This window comes from Struthio camelus, chromosome 28 (assembly GCF_040807025.1).
Source record: "Struthio camelus isolate bStrCam1 chromosome 28, bStrCam1.hap1, whole genome shotgun sequence".
Taxonomy (NCBI): Eukaryota; Metazoa; Chordata; class Aves; order Struthioniformes; family Struthionidae; genus Struthio; species Struthio camelus.
This window is the reverse complement of record NC_090969.1, coordinates 4,717,020-4,734,128: the sequence shown is the minus strand read 5'-3', so window position 1 is coordinate 4,734,128 and position 17,109 is coordinate 4,717,020.

Sequence of the window (17,109 nt, the reverse complement as noted above, 5' to 3'; positions counted from 1 at the left end):
CTCCCTCGGATGGCTGGCAGCACGCTGAAAACACACATCACGGGGAGGTGGTGTGAGCACAGGGGCAGTTTGCTCCCCAGCCCGCACTCACGAGCTGGCCACCTGCCTCTGCAGCACAAGACAGTTGTGCAGGGGAATGACGTGCGTTCCAATACATGTGTTCTCTGTGCCACAGAGACAGAGATCACCCCTGGCTGAAACACCCCGGGCTGCACAACATGCCCACAGAAATGCTCCGGACGCCCACATCCAGGCCCCTTCCTGGCAGTTATGTTTATCACTGCTCGGTGGTCCAAAATACTCTGTGGTTGGGGATGGGAAATGTTTTTTCACTGGGGACTCAGTGTCAAGAATGGAGCAAGTGATCCGGGGAGGAAAGCACGCCTGCCATTTACCCATCCCTGGCACTCTCTCGTGCCAGGCACAAGACAGCTCTTCAGATGAATGAAAAGGCTTAAAGGGAACCAAATCATTAGCAGACCCTCCTGCTCTGTATCCTGGCTGGCAGGAGAACTGCAACTTCACTTTGCCTTGCAAAGCAACGTCCTTCCCATTCAAAGAAAGAGCTCCTCCCTGTTTAATCCTTTCTGACTTAGTACTCAGTGGCCATTGCAAAGAGCCCAGAGAGTGGCACAGAGCTCAGACAAACACCTGCTCTGTCTGAAAGCCATTCCAAGAGCATTCAGTCTTTCCGTCATCCTTGGAAAATGGCTGTGCATCCCCAACCTTCTTGTCACCAAGAAAGAAAGGCTGCTGCTTACTTACCTCTAGAGGGCATGAGAAAAGGGTCCTGGTCTCCCAGAAGCTACGTTTGCACTGACTTGCCAAAAAGCCTGTACTCTGGAGGCAGAGTCAGGAGAACCATGAAGCGAACCCGGGGGTCTCCCAAGAACTTGCTGTGTGCTGGCCATCCAGCAAGGGAGCAGAGGTCATTGTGGCGTGTGGTCAAAGGCCTTCAGAGTTACCATCAACACTGTCTCCAAAGGAGAGTACAGGGTCACCCTCAGCCCTTTCTCCAAGTGCCTCACCTGCCAGGAGGAGCTTTGCCCTTGCCTGTGTCTCCCTTTCCTTTGTCCACATGGAGAGCAGGCATTCTGGGTGGAGGAGGCTGCTCTCTGAAGAGCAGGTGGTTGGCAGGGAGATTTCCTGCAAGCAGGAGACAAGAAAACACTTCAGGACAGCACTGTGGACTCCTTCTGAGCAGGAATGAGATGCAAATCTGCTCAAGCAAGCCTGTGGTAAAACTGTGAGGCCTCAAGCTGATTCCTTTGAAGCTTTGTTTTCTGGGGGGGTCTTAGGCCCTTCTGGGCACTGCCGCCTGTCCAACTTTCCGCTTGTACTGTGCCACAGCATTTCTTGGGCTATTCATTTTCTCATGCTCTGTCCCAGTCACATGATGCAAAAGGGGACTTGCTGGGATGTGCCAGTGACCAGAGTCCCTTGAGAGGTAATCATTGCACACGAGGGAACAGAACCTTGCATCTGCCCACTCCTCTCATAGTGCCTACAAGTCCTCTGTTGACAGAGTCAACCCAAAGGCGTTGTTTTGGGGATGATGATGAGAAATGAAGAAAGAAAGGTTACTCCTTGCTTTGAAAATGAAAGGAAGCCTTGGCACAGGCTCCTAGACTTGTTACCATCTACTCGGGGTGACTTTTCCCATCAGATGAAAACACATTGGTTCCCTGAGATGGGCCAGCTGTTCTCAGGACCCCCATGGAAATGGGGGCAAGTTTAACTCGGAGGTAGCCACTGCAGGTAGGGGTGCTGGGCTGCCCCAAGGTCTTGTTCCCTCCGGAGATTGCCCATATTGCGGAAGCCTAGTGCCTCATGCTACCTGAGGCCACCTGGGCACTGCCACCTGGGCTCCTATGCCCTACCAAGGAGCACAGGAGGAGGAGAAGGCACAAAGCCCTGCCACGAATCAGCTCTTCCACTACCTTGCTTGCCCCTGGAGTCAGCTTTTCTCCTCTCCTCTTCCCATGTGGGCTTCACAGGTGCCGCGGGCTTCACGCGGGGTTTTCTAACTACCCTCTCAAGCTTGTACCTGGACACAGGAAAAACACAGCAGTGTGAAGGGAGGGCAGCCCGCTTCCTTTGCACCTTGGGCAAAGAAGGGGGACGCAGTGGCACTGCGGAGCTACTGTGAAGTCCACCCTTTTCCAAAGCAGAAGATGCAGAATATGCCACATCCTGGAGGACTCCATTAGCAAGCTGAGTAACATCAGGAAGTCCTCCAGTGCCTGCAGGGGCATCAGCTTCCCCATCCTCCCTGGCAGAAAGCTCATTTTCACCTCCCTCCCCTGTGCTGCCATGGCAGACCATCTGCCATCTCCTGTGGCAGCCAGGGGCTCACAGGCAAACATACTCACTCTGGAAAGACTATGACACGGCCACAAAGGGTGAGAGAAGCAGCAGTTTTGGTGCCCGACAGGACTGAATCCCTCATCTCTGGCATCTGCAAGGTGAGAGACACAGGGGAGATGATGCCAAGAAAACGAGGTCCGTGCTCACAAGGGCAGCACACTTTCCCATGGCTCAGAGAAGAACCTGCCTCTCAGAAATGCTGAAACAAAGCACTCGCTTCCTTACAGCAGCCCCTCAGTGCTACAGCAAAGCAACTGGAGGGAAATAAACGAGAAAGGGCAAGCACACTGTCAGGCTTTTTGCAAGGCTGACAATCCAGAGACTCAGCCCAGGGACCAGGTCTTGCCTCATGCCGAAGGCCACGGAGGCAAGCACAGCGGAAGGCATTTCACTAGCCAGGCTTCCTGGCTGCTGTGGTTTCCCTGCTGGCTTCAGCTGACGCCTCCTGAGCTGAGAACAAAGGCGTCACACGTGCCCTTAACCCCACAGTCTCTCCTAGCATTCAAATGGCTGCCTCTGCACCCTGGAGGAATAGAGGCACTCAGCCCTTCCTTCCCCTTTGCACAGCGGGTGACAACTGTGAGGGCCAAGCCTCTGGTGGGTGTTCAAGGAGCAGCTGAGGGCCCTGCTCTGGGACCCACTGGAACAAAGGCTGGAGAACAGCCTTGGCCCAGAGAACAGCCTCAAAAGACACCACGGACTAAGACAGAAGGAAGAGACAGAGCTGGGAAGCAGGGCACGGCTCGGCTGCAGCACGAAACCATGGCTTTCTGGGAGGAGACAAATCTAAGGGGAAAACACACCACAGACCTGCCCTTTTCTTTGAATTTGTCCCTCACCACACTGGAATGGGATCCTGGGCAGGAGGGAGCTTTGCTTTGACCCAGGACAGAAATCCCCAACGTCTTCTATGTCACCAAGTCCTCTGAATGCCAGAGAAGAGCAGTGCAGGGAGCTGGCATTACTCGAGGCCACGACTAACCACGCGCCCAGAAAGGTCATGGCAGGCCAACCGAAATCCACTCACTCGCCCTTTGCTAGGATTCCCAAAAGATTAGAAGCAGCAGTGGAGAAAGGGAAACCTTACCCGGAGAAGAGCTGCTGTCAGCTGCCCAGTCCCATTTAGCCTTTGCAGAAAGTCTCTGTAAAACCTCATTTTCACGTCTTTTCCTTGAATGACAAGCAGGCCAATGTCCTTCCACACAAAGGCAACATTCTTCCCGCTCTTGAGGCAGCGAGAGAAAAGACACGTGCTCTCTTCTATGCAAGACTCCACTGTTTTCCGAGGAACAGAGATGTGCGAGGCTATGCGAGCATACTTCAGGGGCTCGGCTTGCTTATGACCTAGGAAGCAACACAGCAAGAACACAGTGCCTAACAAAGCAGTTCAGCAGGCTACAACGGAGCATTGGCAGCTTTGAGGTCTTCCCGCAAGACACTGCTACAGAGCTGTCGTCTTTAACCCTGCTGGTAAAGCTCACGTGGGAAGCTGATGCCATGCCTCCCGAGGAGAAGGTCAAAGCACTCTGCAACTGGATGTGCCAAGAGCACAGCAATGCTTCCTTCCCTACACAGGGAGAAAGAAAGGGCCCTAGCCATCTCCTACGAACAAGAGACACGATGGCAGAAGAAGGAGAGGAGAAAGGAGGCCACTTCCCATGATGGGGGAGTGGGTGCCACCACGGCACTTGTGCCCGCACTCAGTGCCTTCCAGGTTGGGAGAGATTTGGCTGTGCCATGTCACAGGGATTCAAGGAAGAAGGAAAACCCAAGCACTGCCTCGCTCCTCTTTAGATCCTTCCAGTCACCCGCAGCACCCTCAGCAGTGCACAGCAAACATCCCTGCTTTTGGGGTCAGAGGGCTCCTGCTGCCCCACAGGCATCCCCAATGTGCACTACAGCGGCAGTGCTGCTACCACTGACCAGCAATCACAGAACAGCTGCCCTCTCATGGCTTTGCATACACACTACTGTTCCCATCTCTGCTTCAGGGCTCTCTACAGCTGCCTGTGACCTAATTCTAAGGAGCAGGAGAATGGATGCCAGCATTTGCCTTTACAAGCTCCAGCGTGGCACAAACACGAACCAACGGTGTTAACTAAATCTGATGAGAAGCAGCAGCCCCAATACATGTGGCATGTAGCCAGCTGTGAAAGCAAGTCATGCAGAGAGCGAGTGTAATTGTACTGTGCATTAGGATGTCCGGAGTAGTCAAAAAACAATCTGAAGCTGTTCTCAGGGCCTGGTGAAGGAATTCCAGATTTCTAACAGTCACTGCTGAACAGCACTTATGCACACCCCAAAGATGCCCCAAGGGGAAGCCAAAGTTTCAGCCTGTCTTCTTACCAGGAGCATAGGCGTTATCATCGGAGAGGCCCTGGACCTCCGCGATATTCTTTGACAGGCGGAACAGGGGTCTGCGCACAGTCAGAAGACCACGCTTCCCACCACCAACAATCTGTTCCGTAACAACATCGAAGGTCCCAAGGCGAATAATTCGGACTCCCTGAAAACAAGAAGGAAGAGAAGAATGAGGAGGCTCTTCGGTGGACAGGCTGGTGACTTGTCAGGGCATGGGGATGGTGCTCGGTGCCTTTCCCTACTCCTGGAAAGCTTTGGAGAAGCCTTGCAGAAGGTCTTGTGAAGACCTTTCCCGAGGTTTTCACCCCTCTCCTCTTCACCCTCTCAAAAATACAAGTAAAAGCAGAGAAGCTGTCCCTTTGATACATAAGAGCCAGAAGAAGGGCTTCCTGGCGAGGCCCAGGAGGGCAGACCCACCTGGTTCAGCATCAGCTGCTGTACAATGTAGTCACACACACCTTCCCAGACAGCAAGGGTCTCTGGAAAAGAAGGGAAAGACACACCATGCTCTGGGTGAGCCGGCTCACAACCATTCAGCACGTGCCTAACCAAGGAGAGGCGGAGGGCAGGCATCATCAAACAGCACCCCCTCCCCAAACTAACCCCATTCCTCACAGGGGCCGTCAGGCTAGAACCTGTCAACTGACCCCAGCCGAGGTCGGGACCTGAAACAGAGCCATTAGGCATGGAGATCATGCTACCGGACATCCACAGTGTGTCTCCTAGGTCAAAGCCTGCTCTGCCAGGCTGGAGGTACAAGGAGAGCCAGTGGGAAGGACTCGAGGCAGTGGCTGGGCTCCTGGACAGAAAGCCCCACTGAGCTGAGGAAAAGTGCAAGGGTTCATTTCTAGCACAGCAGTTTCCTGCAGCCTCTCCAGAGCCCAGCAGGAGCTGCAGGACCCCTCAGCCTTCTTCACACAGCTCTCCTTTCCTGACAAATGCAGCTCTCACACGGTGAGCCCCTCCCTAGGGATATTGGCAATGGATTTCCACCCCAGCGAGAGGATGCTGCTGTGCCCGTGGGAGTCCGGGGGCTCAGGGCATCCCCTGGAGGCTCCCCTGTGGGGCCAGCTTCCCCATACGGCATCCCTGCACACGCAGGCTCTGCGTGGCCACCCAAGCAGCTCCACCTCCTTCCCACACCAGGATCTCAGGTGGGTGATCCCCACTGTGAGGCCAGCAGCGACCCTCGGGGCAGGGACTTCTGCCTGGGGTGCCCCAGGACAGCAGGGGCAGCATCAGGGCCAGGAGCCAGGAGTCCTGGTGGCCACACTGGCATCTGAGCCAAAAGGCACCATCAGTCAGACCATCAGACCATCCAGCCTCCCCCCGGCCCCCGGGTTTCCACAGCCATGTTCAGAGTTAAGGATCTCTGCGACAGCTCCTGGGAACGAGCTCCTGAAGTCTTTACCCTGGGCGGGGAGTGTTGGCACCCTCTGCCCACGCCGTGTCCCGTGGCCAGCCTCCCAGAGCTCCATCTTGGTCCTCCTCGCCCTGGGTCAACCCCACAGTAGGAGGTGACGAGGAAACAGCTCCTCTCCTCCTCCTCCTCCTCCACACTTCACCACAGCCCCACGCTGCCTTGGCCTCCCCGCCACTGAGGCTCCGTGGCTCCTGGCAGCAGAGTGGTGCCGAGAGCAGTCCCAGCGTCTGGGCTCCCTCGGGCTCACCGGGACGTGTGGGGAGAGGCCAGGGTGGCACGGGAGAGGGGAGCTGTCACTGTGACCCGGGATGTCCCCTGTGACCACTGCTCGTGTCACAGAGGGGGCACACCCGCCTCCCCCCTGGCGCCAGGGCCCCTGGGGGGCCAGGGCTGGCCCTGCAGCAGGCAGGGGCTGCACAGGGTGGTTGCAGGGCTGCCCCTGCCCCCACCCAGGGGCAGGGATAACCCAGACGGGGGTCCTGGCCGGGCTGGGCACTGCGGCTGCGCTCACCCCAGCCATGGCTCGCACACAGGAAACCTGGCTGGGAGGGAGGGCAGTGGGCACTGCCCCATGCTCGCCCCACCAGGACACAGTGGAGGTGGCTGCTGCCACTGGGGCAAGGAAGCGCTGACAACTGACTGCAGGGAAATGTCCAGCAATTACTTGGCAGGGAGCAACAGCTCCTTCTTGGCACTTGAACAAACGGTCCCTCCCCTGGCCCGTCAGCTTGTTCCGAAAAGTTGCAGGGAAGCACTGTTCAGCGCTGTTAACCTGGAGACGTGCTTGAGACCTAGTGCCTGCAGCACCTCCATGCCTGGGATGGAAGGGAACTGAACAGGGCAAGAGGCAGCGCAGGGACCAGCGCGCTAAACACAGGGCTATCACAGACTGCTCTGGCTGGACTGCTCTCACGCCTGCACCACTCATCGGCCTCATCACACCACTCCCACAGACAATCACCCCAGCAGGACTGAAGGAGCGCCCGGACCCTGAAGCCACATTTGTGGCTGACCCTCGCAGAGGGAGGGAGCAGCTGCAGGCACACGGCATCAGGTTAAACACGACTTCTGAAGATCTCCAAGAGAAGCCGGAAGACCCATCTCTAAGTAACAAGAGACACCCAAAGGTGCTCCACACATCTCTGCTTTCAACACACCACAAGCTGTGGTAGAAATGTCTAAGCAAGTGAGGAAGATGGAAAAACAACTCCTACACACACTTTAATTACCTACTGTTAAAGCAGTGCTCAGGAACCAGGTCTTTCACAAAGTCTCGGCTGCACACTTCCCCACTAGAGCAGAAGGCACGAGTCAAAGCATCAGATCAGCTCAGACAAAGAGGAAGTCTTGTGAAAACTTCCACTTCAGGAACAGAGAAGGAAAGCAATTTCTAAGCTTTCCTTTCTCTTGCCTTCCAAAAAGAACAGCAGACACTGCAAGGATACTTTGCTCTTTCCTCAACAACATCATTTCTGTTCCACTGTTATGCTCCCAATCCCAGCCGGCACCACCATCACTACAGGACGACCTGAGCAGAAAAACAGGGGAGGGTGGCTTTGACTTTCCATGCCAATCCATTCCTACACAAATACATTCTCAGTCAGCACCTGCTGGGATTTCACAGAATCACAGAATCGTTTAGGTTGGAAGGGACCTCTGGAGATCATCTCGTCCAACCTCCCTGTTCAAGCAGGCTCACCTAGAGCATCTTGCCCAGGATCACATCCAGACGGCTTTTGAATATCTCCAGGGAAGGAGACTCCACCACCTCTCTGGGCAACCTGTTCCAATGCTCTGTCACCCTCACAGTGAAGAAGTTTTTTCTCAGGTTCAGATGGAACTTCCTGTGGTTCAGTTTCTGCCCATTGCCTCTTGTCCTGTTGCTGGGCACCACGGAGAAGAGGCTGGCCTCATCCTCTTGACACTCCCCCTTCAGATACTTGTACACGTTGATGAGATCCCCTCTCAATCTTCTCTTCTCCAGGCTGAACAGGCCCAGCTCTTGCAGTCTTTCTTCCGAGGAGAGGTGCTCCAGCCCTCTAATCATCTTGGTAGCCCTCCGCTGGACTCTCTCCAGGAGTGCCATGTCTCTCTTGTAGTGGGGAGCCCAGGACTGGACACAGTACTCCAGGTGAGGCCTCCCCAGGGCTGAGGAGAGGGGCAGGATCACCTCCCTCCACCTGCTGGCAACACTCTGCCTAATGCACCCCAGGAGACCATTGGCCTTCTTGGCCACAAGGGCACACTGCTGCCTCATGTTTAACTTGTTGTCCCCCAGCACTCCCAGGTCCTTCTCGGCAGAGCTACTTTCCAGCAGGTCAACCCCCAGCCTGTACTGGTGCATGGGATTCTTCCTGCCTAGGTGCAGGACCTTGCACTTGCCTTTGTTGAACTTCAGGAGGTTCCTCTCCGCCCACCTCTCCAGCCTGGCCAGGTCCCTCTGAATGGCAGCACAGTCTTCTGGTGTGTTAGCCTCTCCCCCCAGTTTAGTCTCATCAGCAAACTTGCTGAGGGTGCACTCTGTCCCTTCCTCCAGGTCATTGATGAATATATTGAACAAGACTGGGCCCAGGACTGACCCCTGGGGGACACCACTAGCCACAGGCCTCCAACTTGACTCTGCGCCATTCACCACAACCCTCGGAGCTCGGCCATCCAGCCAGTTCTCAAGCCACCTCACCGTCCACTCATCTAGCCCACACTTCCTGAGCTTACCTAGGAGGATGTGATGGGAGACAGTGTCAAAAGCCTTGCTGAAGTCCAGGGAGACAACATCCACTGCTCTGCCCTCATCTACCCAGCCAGTCATTCCGTCATAGAAGGCTATCAGATTGGTCAAGCATGATTTCCCTTGGGTGAATCCATGCTGACTACTCCTGATCACCTTCTTGTCCTCCAGATGCTTAGTGATGACCTTCAGGAGGAGCTGTTCCATCAGCTTTCCAGGGACGGAGGTGAGGCTGACAGGCCTGGAGTTTCCTGGCTCCTCCTTCTTGCCCTTTTTGGAGACTGCGGTGACCTTGGCTTTCTTCCAGTCCTCAGGCACCTCTCCTGATCTCCAGGACCTTTCCAAGATGATGGAGAGTGGCCTAGCGATAACATCCGCCAGCTCCCTCAGCACTCGTGGGTGCATCCCATCGGGGCCCATGGATTTATGGGTGTCAAGTTTGGACAAAAGACCTCTAACCTGATCCTCCTCCACCAAGGGAGAGTCTTCCTTTCTCCAGCCTTTCTCTCTTGTCTCCAAGGTCTGGAATTCCTCAGGACTGGCCTTAGCAGTGAAGACGGAAGCAAAGGCAGCATTCAATAACTCTGCCTTCTCTGTATCCTTCGTCACCAGGGCACCTGCCCCATTCAGCAGCGGGCCCACGTTTTCCCTAGTCTTCCTTTTGCTATTGATGTATTTGAAGAAGGCCTTCTTGTTGTCCTTGACATCCCTTGCCAGATTTAATTCCAACTGGGCCTTAGCCTTCCTTGTCGCATCCCTGCACGCTCTGACAACGTCCCTGTATTCCTCCCAAGTGGCCTGTACCTTTCAGAAGGTAAAACTCAAGGCGGCAAGAAATGCCTGTGCCCTCCAGTTCAGCTTTCAGCCAGAGACACTTTTCATTCTGGTCCTTCAGTCACACCTCGCCAGCATCGCTCTCCCAGCAGGCACAAAGCACAACGCAGCCTTCTCCAGGCCACATCCAGGCATAACTGGTTGAACACTGGCTGGGGAAGCTCTGGGAGAAGGAGCGGCCCCGGCAGGGCAGGGTCATTCCCCCAGGGAGAGAGGGGCTGCGTGGGGCAGGGCTGCTCACAGCTCCCGCTCACCCCCAGAACGCTTCCCCAGGGGCTTCTCAGGAGGATGCTCAAGGCAGGGACAACACCAAAGGCAAGGAGCTTCCCTGAGTCTCCACTTTCAGCTCCCTGCTGTTGGGCTGGGGGCAAGGGAAAAGGAGCTGCCAAGCCTGGGCAAGAGCCAGAGACTCTCAAGGCCACGCAGAGACCAGCAGGTCAGCGAGGAAGCTCAGGAAGTGCCTTCCCGCACTCTCTGCCCACGCACAGCACCAGCAGCACCTCTGCTGGCCCCATCCGGCCCTGTCCCAGCTGCTCCACAGCACCTGCCAACATGCAGATGGCCTCTGACACTGCCCCACTGCCGGGGGGTGTCCGTGGGGCAGAGGCGAGTGCATGGGGGGGCTGCGATGGGGGCTGGGAGCCAACGCTCCCCTCGGGAGACGTCACCTGGAGACACTCGACTGTCTCTGTGGAGGGGTCCTGAGGGGCTGTGAGCGCCCTCCAGCCAGGCACAGCCCTCACCACGGGGATGGCACTGAGGAAGGGCCACTGCTGTGGGAGGGGCTGCCAGGAGAAGGGGCGCAAATGCTGGGGGCTCCCGCGGGCCAGAGATGGCCCAGGCCGGGCCAAGCCTTCCTCAGAAGCTGCTGGCATCCCAGAGGAGAGTCTGGTCTCATCCTCTTGACACCCTCCCTTCACACACTTGTACACGTTGATGAGATCCCTTCTCAGTCTTCTCTTCTCCAGGCTCTACAGGCCCAGCTCTCTCAGCCTTTCTTCACAGGAGAGATGCTCCGGGTGGCCCCTCAACCTCTTTGTAGCCCTCCGCCGGACTCTCTCCAGTAGGGCCATGTCTCTCTTGTACTCTCTTTCCAGCAGGTCAACCCCCAGCCTGTCCTGGCCCATTAGAGTTCTTCCTCCCTAGGTGCAGGACCCTGCACTTGCCTTTGTTGAACCTCAGGAGGTTCCTCTCTGCCCATGAAGTTGTGATTGAACAAGGTTGTGGCTCTTTTTCTGGATGGTGGATGGGTGGGATGGCAGCAGGATGAGGAGTCATGAAGGGAGGAAGGGGAATTCCATTAACTTCTGCACCTGGGTTAGGTTCTTGGGAGTGTTATTATTGTGGGAAGTGAGGACATCTGCAGCGTGAGTGCCCAAGCTGTGCACGAATTCAGCCACAGTCAGGGGTGAATCCTCCTTCGGGAGAAAATCAAGATGTCGGCCGAACTGATCAATGACTCGTTGAGGAGGAGTACAATTGTATTAAATGTGCATGTATGTTTTTGGATGCAATCCCTTTGGCTAGTCAGGGCTGCATAACCAGGAAAGTTGCTGGAAAGCAAGTAACCTTTCTAGTGGCTGCAGGGGCTACTTTGTCTCTTTTGAATTATACAGATAAAAGGTCCCCCTCCAGCTGTAAAACAATATGCTGTCCTGCATGAGGTAGAGTAAAATATTCCAAAACAGAGGGATACCTATTTAGAACAGGGGATTTTGAAGCCCTGCATTTCTCCTTTTAATACACCCATTTTACCAGTACACGTAAACATCGCCTGGACAGTGAGGGAGATCCTGAGTATCGATTTGTACAGGCTGTACGTGCTATTCATCACTATGTTGTCAGTTTTAACTCCAATTCCTGTATGGGCTAAGGGGTTTACAGTAATAGATTTAAGTTCCGCTTTCTTTAGTATACCTGCAGGAGAAGAGAGTCAACTTTTGTTTGCATTTCCCTGGAAAGGACAACAGCCGACCTGGATGCGACTTGCACAAGGATCCACTGGCTCACCAACTAGTTTTGCTCGGTTGCTGCAGAAAGGCTTACGTACCGTTGTTTTATGCTCTGATGTGGGGATTGAAGACACGAACCTTGTGTGTAGTGAAGCAAGATTGTATATTTTATAGTCCATCCTCTCTTATATACCTTAATGGGTGAGAACATACACCTTATCATGTGAGAATACCGTTGTGTTTCCAGATTAAAGTTACTTGTTATTTTGCTGCATTGCTACAAGCGGCGCTCTGCATCGAGAGTCTCTTCTCTCTCTGCCATCCTTGCCCAGCTCAGGTGCCCCCGTCCGTCTTGGCACTGCCTCAAGTCTTCGGTGCACTTTCCCAGGGCTTGTGGCACTGAGAAAATACTTTGCTGCTGCTCCCAGTCGTCTTCTGGTACACATCACCCCCGACACTCGGATTCCATGCTAATACAGGATGTAGACGATTTATTGCTTGCTAGGAGAACAAAAACTGCTTGTACCTCACATGCAATAATTTTGTGTACAGCCTTAGCTGAAAAGGGACATCGTGCATCCCCACCTAAGCGCCAGTTCTGTCAAGAAAGAGGAAAATATTTAGGATTCATTCTAACGGAAGGAAAAAGATCTATTGATCCTGAACACATGAAAGCAATTGAAGATTTACCTCGACCTCTGATGAAAAAGCAGATTAGGGGTTTTTTAGGGGCAGTAGGCTTCTGTAGGCCATGGATTGCTGGGCTGGGGACTTAGTTAACCCATTAGTGGAAGCAGCTGAAGAGGAAGCAGTAGAAGCTATAAAGTGGACAGCCAGAGAGATTTGGCATTTAACAAAATTAAGGAGGCATTCGGTGAATCCCTGGCTTTAGGGCTCCCCCATTATAAAAAACCTTTCCAGCTGTACATTCATGAACAACAAGGGCTTGCCAGTGGAGTGCTGGCTCAAATGCTAGGTCCTCAACCCAGACCAGTCACGTATTCTTCAGTACAGTTGGATGCTGTCCTTCTGGGGACTCCTGGATGTATGCGTGCGGTGGCTGCTGCAGGAATCATTGTTGGGAAATGTCGAACCACAGTTCTGGGACTTGATATGGGAAAAGAGTACCATATTTGAAGGGAAATATCCAGCTTGGTGGCAAATGCTTAATTTTCCCATTCAATAAGGAGCAAAAAGTGATAACTGCTCTCGTTCTCACTATTCAAGAAGCACAGGTCTCTACAATCTCTCCTAGTGTGCCTCTAGGCCGGGTCCATGGGGATGTTACATTACGTCCTTTGGAACACAGGGGATGGGCACAGCAAATTCGTGATAAGTGGAACACTATAGATTTAGCCACCTGGATGGGTTGGGGTCAATTAGGATATGTACGTGAAGGTAATGGCCTACAAACTCAAGACATTTGTTTAGCCACGGAACACAGTGTTTGTCATGTTGGGGTGCAGACCCAAAGTGCAAATGAGAAGGCAACTTTGGTCTCTCCTGGAAAGGGTTGTCTATGTTTGCGCAGTCAGGGCAGCACTGTTGTAATTGATGGTGCAATGTTGTGTCACAATAATAGTTTAAATTTGTGCATGTGTAACTGTACAATGATGAAGGGATGTGGCTACAATTTTACAAGCCCCGTAACAACTCACCAGGTTACTCCAGGGGGATTATTCATGGATTCAAGAATTATCACCAGTACCTACTGGAATGCATCTCAGGTCAGTGAAGGAATGATTACACCATGAGCCGTTGCGGACATTACTCCAGAAGGTCAAAGAATGACTGCAGAGCATGATACACAACAGAGTCAAGCGATACTTGAAAGAACCAAAAAGAGACGCGGAGCATAAATGGTGGGAAACTTTGTTTGGGTGGTCTCCCACCACTTCTGGCTTGTATGATTGTTTGCTGCATGCTGTAGGGATTCTGTTCTGTGTGATCATTGTGTGCTTTGCGCTCTCCTTGGGATTGTGTATAAAATTGTGGAGGCTGGCTGCTTGTCTTGAAAAATGGCATGTGATGGGATAGCTCATAGCACCGGAACCCTGCAATAATGGGATATAGGCTCTTCAGGAATGCTCAGCACGACCTACAAGAGCACAGGACATGTCGTTCAGGCTTCTCCCTGCTGGTCAGCCCTGATGTTCCAAAACAAAACCAAAAGTCAAGAGGAACGTGCCGTAGCTCAATTTGTTTTGTCAAAAGTTGAAACTACAAACTGACAACAGCAAGATGGTGGTGAGGTGGCCAAGAGGTTACAGGGATTCAGTGCTAATCTATTCTGCACCCTGCACACAGCCTCCAACCCCATCCTCCTCAAAGACACTCCTGTTTCTGGCTCAAGACCCACCTGGAAGGAGTGTGTTGGGGCAGTGAGAGTCCTGCAGTTCCTGTCCCTACAGGCAAGCCTTTTCAAGCTCCTTCTCAAAGCTGGCAGCAGCTTCCTCTCCGAGTCAGTCACAACAAAAGCCCAACTTCCCTGGAGGCACATCTCTGGGGAGTGAGCTCTGGCACAGCAGATCTGCTGGTGGCTGGGACATGCATGTCGCTGTGGGATGTCCTTTCTGGAGCATGTGGGATGGCCAGAGAAGCTGGAGACCAGCATGGGGGATGCGCGCGTGTCCTGTTGCCACTGAGCTGAGCTGAGTTGTGCCATCTCCTTCCCTGATGGGAAGGACAGAAGAGGGAAGAGTGTGTGTCAGCGCTGGGTGGGCGTGTCCGTACATCTCGTTACTGAACGGGGAGAAGGGAGGGTGCAGTGGCATGGGGCAGTGAAAGAGGCTGGCTGAGCCCCCTGCTCCAGCACCTGGGTGGCGACATGAGAGCTATTCAGACATCTGCCTGATGCTCAGACAGCTCTGCCAGAGACTCCCCCACCATGGTAAGGTCAGTCCTTCATCCACCCTGAGCGCAACCTCGGGGGAGAGGACAGTGCTCTCAGTCCAGGCTGTGCTCGAGCCTTGGCCTGACTTGTTGGCTGGAGACAGGCTGAGACTAGAGACAGAGTGGGATGTCCTGGGTCACAGTTGCAGCTGAGCTGCTGACGGGAGAGCAGGGTTCGGCAGCAGCAAGAGCTGGCAAGAGGGGCAAGAGGCCCGAAACCACTCGTGGGGTTGCAGGAGCAGGCCTTCCCCTTCTGTGCAGGGGCGGAGGGCTGCAAGGTGCTGCAGCTGGGCTGGCCGGGACAGTCTGGTGAGCGAGTAGGTTTGGTAAGGGAAGTGGGGAGGACTGAGACATTTGTGCTGTGAGCTGGTACCGAGGGACTAGGGAACACAAAAGCAAAGTCTGTTTGCAGTCTTCAGCATGATGTTCAGCACACACTGAGACACAGGAAGTTCCACCTGAACAGAAGGCAAAAGTTCTGGACTGTGAGGGTGACCGAGCACTGGCAGAGGTTGCCCAGAGAGGCTGTGGAGTCTCCCCCCTTGGAGAGATTCAAAAGCCGTCTGGGTGGGGTGCTGGGCTGCAAGCTTTAGGGGACGCTACTTGAGGAGGCCCCAGGTGGGGCTGGCCAGGGACATAAAGGCCTGTTAGTGCCCTCAGGGCCCTGACAAACTCTGCGGTCATCTGGATCACAGCAACTCCATAGGTCATCAGCAACCAGGCAGCTGGGCAGGCATTGTGATGTCCTCAAGGGCATCAGAACATTGCCCCAGCCAAGGTGACAGATTTGGGGCAGAGGAGAGGAAGGACAGGAGAGAGGACATGGCTGGTGCCTTGACGGTGAGGTCACTCCTGTCTCAGCCATGTGATAAGGCAGCAGCGGGCAGGCAGCAGGGCAGCTGTTGGGAGGTCACCCAAGGCATCCGAGAGCTGGCCTGGTTGGATCAAAGAGCCCTGACCCCATCCTCCATCACTGCTGCCGGTTCTTCTCCTCCTTGAACCCTTTCCCTAAGCACAGAGGCCCAGAGACCTTTTGGGGAAGACTGAGGCAAAGGTGGCACACAGTAGCTCCGCCTCATTGCTTTGCTCTCCTTAATTCAGCCACCCTATTCAGCAAGGTACCAGTATTTTCCAGTTCAGCCTGCACATTTAGCAGAGGAAGCTCTTGTCCTCGACGTCCCTCGCAAGCCTCAACTCCAGCTGAGCTTTGGCCTTCTTGACACCATCCCTACACACCCGGGGCTTGTTTCTGTATTCCTCTGCTCCTTGCTTCCACCTCCTCTCTGCTCCCTTTTTTGCACTGCAGTTCCATCATGAGTTCCCGGCTCAGCCAAGTCAGTCGCCTGATACCTCTGTTTGTTTGCCTGCCTATCAAGGTGCAGCCTTCTTGTGCTTGGAGGGTGCCGCCCTTACACACCTGCCAGGTTTCTTAAGCTCCTTTGCCCCTCAGGCCTGCTTCTATGGGACACCCCAATCAGTTCCCTGACAAGGGTGAAGTCTGCTCGCATCAAGCCCACGCTCTGCACTCTGCTGCTCTCCTTCCTTGCTCCCCTCCGGCTCTTGAACTCCATTATTTCATGGGGGCTACAACCAAGGCAGCCACGCACTGTCATGGCCACTCCCTACTGGTCTTCAGCTTCCATTGCTAGTCCTTGCGATCCACAGTATTCCCTTCACACCCCCAAAAGCCAAGTACTCAGTGCAACAAACCTGCACACGAGAGTTGAGGTCCCTTCTTGCAGCCAGGCCTGGCAGCAGGAGAGGGAGGCCCTGGCTCCACCCCCTTCTGCCTCAGGAGGGCTACACCAGCTCTTCCCACCTCCCTGGAGTGTCCCCTTGTCACCAGGGGGTGTGCTGCCAGGCAGGGGCTGACTCCACTCCTCTGACTGGCTCCTGCAAAGAGTAGGAGGTCCCTGAGCCATCGGGACCACAGCTGCCGACAAATAGTTATGGCATGACCTTGGGAGAGAGCTGCCCTGGCAGCAGGCACTGACACTCAACCCCTGACTGCTGAGCTCTTGTTTTGGGGCCCCTCTGGACATTCACATGCTGCAAAAGGCAGAGTTCACACCAGGCCAAGGAAATAGCCACAGCCCCTTGGAGCTCTGGTTTAATGCACAGGAAGACAATTCTGTGAGGGCCGGGATGGCTGGCACTCACTGGTACCTCTGCTGTTGGCTCGGCAGGCGGCTCTTCTCTCCAGAGCTAAGGAGCAAGAAAGGAAGAGGCTCAGTGGGATGCACAGGCAGAAAGGCAGAGAAACACTGCAGGCGATTGCAGGCCATATATTTGTGGCTGTGCGTCTGATGGCATTTCCATACTCACTGGGCTGTGATACAGGCCCCTGGCTCTACCCAAAGTCCTTGGAGCAGTTGGTCAGGCTGAGGCTGAGCCTGGTGGGGCCAAGACTGGGCGGGAAACCCATTCCTTGGCTTGAGCATTCAGCATTCAGCATTCAGCATTCCAGGGGAGGTTTGAAAAGGGGCAGACAAACATGCCTTTGTGTTCAGTTGCTCAAGACTTCCATGTCCCACACTGTAATCCTATTTGGA